We start from the raw sequence: 8588 nt of genomic DNA on the forward strand, positions 1-8588 counted from the left end.
GTAAATAAAAGAAATAAAAAACGTAAAAAAATAAGAAAAAATTCAAAAAAGATCAAAAGTAAATAAAGAAAAATAAATAAAAAAAATATAAAAAATTTGAAAAAAAAATTTAACAAGATTAAAAACAAATAAAATATATATAAAAAAAGGAAAAAATTTAAAAGTAAATAAAAGAAAAACATATAAAAAAATATAAAAAAAAATTAGAAAAAATGAAACTAAATTTGTTTAAAACAAAAATAAATAAAATATATAAAAAAAAAATATAAACAAAATTTGAAAGTAGATAAAAGTGAAATAAAAAAAAACAAAAACAAAAAGAAAAAATTAAAAAAAAGAAATTAAAAGTAAATAAAAGAAAAATATATATATAATTAAATAAAATAAACATAAAATTTAAAAATAATTAAAAGAGAAATAAAAAAAAGAAAAAATTGAAAGTAAATAAAATCCAAATTTGTATTAAAGCAAAAGAAATATAAACAAAATTTAATAGTAAATATAAAAGAAATAAAAAAAAGAAAATAATAAAAAAAAAATAAAAGTAAATAAAAGAAAAAAATATATTAAATTAAAAAAAATATAAACAAAATTTTAAAGTAAATAAAAGAGGGATAAGAAAAAGAAAAAATTAAGAAAACATTTTAAGTAAATATAAGAAAAATATATATTAAATTAAAAAAAATATAAACAAAACTAAAAGTAATTAAAAGAGAAAAAAAAAGGAAAAAATTAAAAAAAATTAAAAGTAAATAAAAGAAAAATTTGTATTAAATTAAAAGAAATATAAACAAAATTTAAAAGTGAATAAAAGAGGGATAAAAAAAAGAAAAAATTAAAAAAAAATTAAAAGTAAAAAAAAAATGTATATTAAATTAAAACAAAATTAACTAAAAGAAATAAATAAAACTTAAAAGTAAAAAAAGAGAAAAAAAAAATAAATAAAAAAAAACAAAAAAAGAGAAAGAAAAAGAATTAATATTAAATAAAAGAAAAATATATATTAAATTAAAATAAAAAGTAAATAAAAAATATAAACAAAATTTAATAGTAAATAAAAAACATAAAAAAAAAATAAGAAAAATTTAATAAATGAAAAATTAGAATTATAATATTATGTATATGTAAATTTTTTTTTTATTTTTATAACATAAGTATTTAGCACTTCCTGTTAACATAAATATCACCCATGTTCAGTCCATATGTAAATATTTGCAATTCTGAGTTTAAAATTATGCTTCAGTTGTTGTTTTCGTCATCCTTGGAATAAAAATAATGCACATATTTTCGGGTATTAGCATTTTGTTTGTATTTAAAAGTAATTTCCCAAGGACAATTATGTTTGCATTTATTATTCTAGTCATTTGCATTTTTGCCATTATAAACTCGGTAAAGTTTTCATTTCAAAATATTGCTTCGCTTTGTAATCGCATTTGCAACAATATTTGGTTTCCAACCCTGACCGAAACTTTCTTTCTTGTCATCCCCATCCCCATTGCATTATGCAATGCAGACGAATATTGTACATTCACCTGGTCCACGGTCGTTGGTATTAAACTAAGGTTAACCAGGAAGACATTGTCCTTGAACATGCAAGAGGGAAACTTAATGTAGCGTTCAACGAATTCAACGAATTTTTGTTTGGCATTGTAAGGAGCTTGTTGCTTCAGTGGCGGGCTTTGAGTTTGCTCTTCGGGTGCAACCCATACAAACGAAAGGCAAAGCTCACTCCAGCAAACTGTTGAATTATTATATGTAGAAAGCTCTCATTCGAAGTTAGTTCGAAAAATTTTAAAGAGAAATTTTTTTTCTCTAAGAAAAAAAGAGAAAAGTCATTTAGCTTTCGAGGATTGCGACAGGATGTTTATGCATTCGTTGTCGTTTTCAATGTCCGCCAGCCTCGCTCGTGAACTTGAACTCATTGCACATATGCCTGAGGTGCGAACCATAGAGAAACTTAAAAATTCGTTAATATTTAATATTTCGATGCTGTGGAATTTTTCAACGTCGAACTAAAAGCATTTTTGAAATTTCTGTCGTTTAAATTGAAAATTAATTGGGCGCATTTGGAGGCACGTAGATTTCGGCAATGGAGCGCAATGTAAGCCAAGAATGCTTTCAATATGCAAAATATTTTAATATTTCTTTGCAAATACTCGGCCTTTTCCGTCAACGCTGAATATGCGGTGCTGCTGCCGCTGCGGTTTCGGATTAATACAGACATCAATTAGATTTTGTACAGCTTCAGTCTGGTCTGTCTGTCCGGGTTGTCTCGTTGTGGTCTTCATGTAAAGCGAGTGTGTCTTATAAGCTACATCGTGCAACATAGCAAGGACCTGTCAAAGCCACAAACATTTTATTATTAATTTTCGGTTAACATCTGCGTCAAATTTTATTTGCGCGTTTTTATTTAAATTTTTGCGTTAAGAGTTCACGGCGTAGGTTCATTGATTGGCTGTGTAATGTGTCACGTGGAGCTCGTAAAAGTTGACGATTGCCGATACTTAGGTTTACTTAAAGGAAATGCTTTCTTTCAAAAGTAATGCCTCAACATATTTTGACAAGAAAATGGTATTGAAAATTTTGTGGGAAAATTAAATTAGAAGTACAAGAATACAAGAAGTTAAATAATGTTGCTTTTGAGTAATTACATTATAATTGCTAATTTGTCAAATTACTTAGTAAAATTACACAAACAATAATTAGTAAAAAGTTGTTGAGTCTTTAATTAAGATGTTCTCAAAAAATTTATAGTATATATTACATTAATTTCTTTTCTTACTTATATATAGCAACACAACAATAAAGATATATTACCAGAAAAAAATTAAAAATTTTAATATATTAAAAAAAATTGAAATCGAAAATAAATTGAAATATATTTGAAAATTAACAAAGTATTTTTGCAAATTAACTGGTCAAAATTTTTTTTGCTTTTAAAAGCAAAAATAAAGAAAAAGAAACCACGATTTATTTCACAATAATTTATTTTTCACCGATATTTCGATTTTAGTTCAAAGTCATCATCAGGAAACTTTAGGGTTGCTTTTAGGGTTAATGTATATGTAAAGAAAGTGTCGAAGCATGGATTCTGTACAGGAGGATACCTTTTGCTAAAAAAGTACTCGGATTTTGTGAATAAAACGCAAATTTTTAATTTTATTCCAAATTTATTTTATCTCCTTCAAAATATGCTCCTTCTGAAGCGATACATATATGCCAACGCTTAATCCAATCCTCCATACACTTTTCGTAGGTTCGTGAAGGCATGGCTTTTAGTTCCTTCAGCGAATTCTCTTTTACCGATTCAATAGAATCAAAATGCTTACCACGAAGGGGCAATTTCAGTTTCGGGAACAGGAAAAAGTCGCACGGATCCAGATCTGGCAAATATGGTGCCTGACAGCGATGACAGTGGTGTCGTGTTTGATGAAAAAATCGTGTACAACAAGAATTTTCCATAGTAAAAATTGCTAAATGCACTCACATTAACAGCTGCTATAAACAAACTAATTGACAGATGGGCTCAAATTTGTACCATATGTCAAGAAAAGGTGTACCAACATAACAAAAAAAAAAGAATTTTTGAAAAAGGTCTATTACTTAAGGAGTAGTTAACAAACAACAAAATCCGATACATTTTGTGCAGGAGGTACATACCAGAAATTTTTTTTTTTGAATTTGATTCTTGCAATGCGTTATTTGTGTATTTCAATTTTTTATAACAAAACTGAATATATATCATCACTATAATAGGCACAATAACTGATTTCCAATCTTTACCTTATTAAACATGTTTCTTGATTTCGAGTCCAATATCATATAATTTCTACTTATATCCTACTTTGAAATTCATATGCTATTTTGCTGTCGCTTACCATTAGATCTGTTATTAAAGGTTTTCTATGTAGAATCCCCATTATTTAAACGATTTTTGTAATTGTCTCGGCTTCGAGGTGAGTCGAGTAAGAGTTTGTGAAAGAAGCTTATATATAATCACCCATCTTTACATTTGAGACCAACAGTTATTTGTAAAATTGGTTTCTCTAGTACAGCTAAGACGTTCAAGTGCTTTCTGTTAAATAAACAAGTTTGACGTATGGATCTGAATCCATATGTGAGTATTCGTAGGACACTGGATTAAACAGGAGTAGCTTAGATATTATGGTAAGATTTTTTCGATCTAAAAAATCTAGTTAAACTGTAATAAGCTTTGATAGACTTAACCACCTACCAGTTGTTGTTGAACTATTTATTTGTCCAAGCTGTTATATTTCTTTGAAATATGTTTCGCGTTATAGATATCATTAGAATTTTTAATTCACTTAAACGTGGTTAACTTAATTTAAGTGTATTTATTAAAATAAACAACTAATTAAAAGTACTAATAAAGAAGAGAGAACGAATAAAAAAACAAAACAGCCAAAGTGCCAGTTGACAGTTCTAAAGAAAGACAAAAACTGTTGTAAATTTATTTATTATATTAAAACATAAAAATATGAATTTAAATTAATTTAATTAAATTTAATATTCATACGGTAAACTACAATGTCTTTATTTATCTCATTTACTTTTTTTACAGAAATTATTCATGAAATTATTCATATGAAATGTACTAATTTCTATTAAATATAATAGTTAATTCCGTATTAAAAATGACGTTAAATTACAACTTATATTCACAAACAATTGATCTCGCCCAAGCGAATCGTGTTACGTTTCTAGATTAGGTTCTATATATAAATCATGCAATATATAATGTCTCACAAACAGAATAGTATTAAAATTTAACCATTAAAAATAAAAATATAATCAATTAATTCAATTATTCTACAGCTAGTTTATGATTTCGTTCTAATATAAACACAGCAAGTGAATTTGTTAATAAAACTATCACAGCAAATTATTAAAATTTCAGAAAAATGTACGAACATAGAAGTCAAGTATAGTTTTGTGCCAGTACGTTAAGAAGCGCTGATTCTGAGCGTCAAATTTGGCAGGGCATGAGTTCGATTCCTAGTCTCAAAAAATTATTTATCAAAAATTATCAAAAAATTATTGGGCAATACTCGAAACAGCTATATGGTTAGCCAAAAACTTTATTAATTAAAATAATACAAAAAAAAAGAAATTAATACATAATATCTAATATCAACCAATCAAATAGTAAATCTTATCCAAATATATGTATCTAACGTAATCTAAATCATTATTATTCAGTTATATATGTTAAATCATAAGGCATGGCTAATATCGTTTTAGTTTTAATAAAATTAATTTTTTATTTAATTATTATTTAATTTTTGGTTATTTCGTTATTATTTAATTTTGATTTAATATTAATTTTATTTTTGGTTATTTCGTTATTATTTAATTTTGATTTAATTATAATTTAATTGTTTTTATTTAACTTTGATTTAATTAATTTAATTTAATTTTTAATTTAATTTAATTTTTAATTTAATTTATTCGTTTAAACTCCTTCTTTTCGTAACATGAACGAATTAATGTGATAAATTTTTTAGTATTTAAGTTACTAATTTTTGTTGAGCAATTTATAATAAAAATAATATTGATGTACCAATTTATCAGAAATGTGGTACTGAATGCTCGTTAGAAGCCTCCCTATATGTACCTATTTATTAGAAATGTGGTACTGAATGCTCGTTAGAAGTCTCCCTACAGCTCAATTTCAGTAGGAATTTGTCATTTTAATATAATTTTTTAGGTCCAAAATTTATCGTTGGCATAATTTGAGCACATGACAAATTATGTATAAATTTAAGTAAATAAATTTTGCATTAAATTGCGAGCAGAGGAGAGCTCATTTACAGAAGTACTTTGCGGTATCTTAATTTTTTATATTTGCCTTTTGTGAGATCAACTTGGAATAGGGAAAAAGCATATGGCATTATGTTTATAAAAAATGAAGGTAAAAACACATCAAACGAACAAAAAGACGATAAACAGTACTCCTCGTCGGTACATTAGGCAGCTAGCAAAGCAGAAGGATGTGCTCTTATACGATACTTAAGGCGCTGGCAATTGATGTCCTCCTGCAACGCCAAGGACGCAAAGAAAAAATTAAGTGATGACATTGGTCGAGAATATTTTCAGTTGCACGAAGTAAATTTGAATATTTTCTAGAAACTTTGAAACAATTTTTTGCTCTTCCAGGCATTCAAATGGTGGCTCAACTTATTCACAGTTGAATTTTTAAGCAAATGTGTTTGTATATTCTGTGTATTCTGCATACTGAACACATACCATTTGAGTGTGTATTTAGTAAATATTGTATATGTCCTCAATATGCAGATACTTTTCTAGAAAGGATTTCCAAATAAAAAAAAATTATGTCACTAAATTTTCAACATTATTCTTTGTCCTATTTTGCAGTACTTTTTGTATTTGTCCCCAGCGAAGTGCCAAAATATATTAGTTATTGTGGAGCTGCAGAAACTTATCTTTTAGTTTTAATCTAATACGGACAAAATCCATTGACAAAAAAGAAATACAAACTGCAGAATTCTGACAATTTAAATTGGAAGTAAGAGCGAAATTTATGAAGGGATACTCTTGGGGTATTGCATTCAGTATGGTGCAGTGTAATGTATTATTTCCTTGACGAATAATAAAATTACTCGGTTTGAAAAACTATTTTTTTATTAAAAAATATTTATTTAATATTTATATTTAAATTATTATTTTTTAAATAAGTTTTTTTCCAGTCAGTGCTACCGAAGAATTTACAGAATGATCCAATACACTCCCTAAATGATATAATGAATTTTCTATCTTACAGACACCCAATCAAACTGATATTCGTGTTTGACAAATCACTAAGGTAAAGTTAACAATAACATAGTATGAAAATTGCTAAAATCTTATATCGGAATATATTATAATACATATAATATTGTTAAAATTAATATTTAAAATTCAAATATTCCATAAACAATTAATCTATACGGGTTACTTTTACCGCATTACATGAACTACGATTATTAGATGTACGCAATTGTCTTCCATAGTATATAATTCATAATCTGATTCAAGGCTCGAAGAGTATTGATTGTGAAGTAAAGTCTTTAACCCAATCGAAAACGTTCATATATAACTGAAAATATAGTTGATTAAAATACTAATGATGTTAACCAAAATACTTGAAAGTCGAAAATAAATAACTGGATGTCGTTTGAACTGTTATGTGGCACCAGCTGGAGACATATTTCAAGGCATGAAGAATTGATTTAATGTTCGAACTTAAATTATTAGATAGAAATTTTGTTATTTAAATTTTAGAGGAGCTTGAATAAGATCCAATATATTTTGAAAAATGTGTTTTAGGATTAAGTGATATTATTGCATTCATTGAAAACTTAAATGCTGTTTATGAAACATGTTAAAATATACAAAATTGACCAAGTGTGTATAAGTAACTGATATGATTGGATTTGGGGTACAAAGATTTCAGGTACTGAACTGAGTATTAGTTAGTTGAAGTGAAGGTAGGAATAAATTATCCTCAGGTTAAGAAAACTGTTTTGATTCTACAATTCCTCGTAATACTGGGTAAAAGAATGGTAATGTTAGAACCATCCGTAATCATTGTTATGTCGGAGTGTCTCACCAATGGTAATGTTGAAGATATCAACGGATGTGTTGAAGAAGGAGGCATCCGAAAGCCTAAGCTTGGTTATGAGCAAGTCTGGACATAGACACAGCAGGTGTTTTGAGATCTTTTCTTCGAGCGGAGGTAGGCATGTAATACAGGAGATACCACAGGGTATGCCGAGTTTGGCCTCAAGTCGTCCTATAAACTAGTACCCTTTTAAAACAGATATTAAGCAAGATGTTTCTAATTTGCGTCTTTGTAACAAATCAGATGTTCTATATTTGAAATATATTGACCATGTACCCCTTGATCTGGCTACTGAGGAAATATAAGTCCACTCCCTATTTACTTGCAAAAAATTGTTTTAAAGCAGTCTTTGGCTGTAACTGGCGGAGGCTAGAATTGGGACAGAAGATTTTATAAAAGAGATGCCCAGTTTAGCTAGCTCATCTGCACAAGTTATGCATAATGATGCTAAATTGTGATATTGTTTGCAATAACAATAACAACCACAACAAAACGTTTTATTGTATCATATTATTTAATATTAAGTCAACATTTTTATGCTGTTATATTTAAGGTCGCTTAAAATGTAAAGTCAATAATTGTAAGCTATACTAGTGATTTGAATTTGTTTTATTAATTTATATAGAAATTACACTCGAGTCCTTATATATTGGTATAACCGGGAACTCAAACTACATATGCCTTATCCTACATTTTGCACTATTTTAGAAAAAATGCAGACTGCTGATATAGGTTTAATAGCTGCTTGACTATAAGCCAGAGTATAGATTTCCTCTTCGTGAAAGTCCATGTTTGCAGTTAGAGAACATGCACTTAGAATGGCAAGTATTGACTTAATAACTGATAATTATTCCTATACCAACAAGATAAGCGGGTCGTCTTAAACAACACCTTAAGCCCGCTTGATCTTACTGTAGCTAACTTTTGGAATGCTTTAGTCAGTCAA

Source organism: Teleopsis dalmanni, chromosome 1 (assembly GCF_002237135.1).
Source record: "Teleopsis dalmanni isolate 2A chromosome 1, ASM223713v2, whole genome shotgun sequence".
Lineage (NCBI taxonomy): Eukaryota > Metazoa > Arthropoda > Insecta > Diptera > Diopsidae > Teleopsis > Teleopsis dalmanni.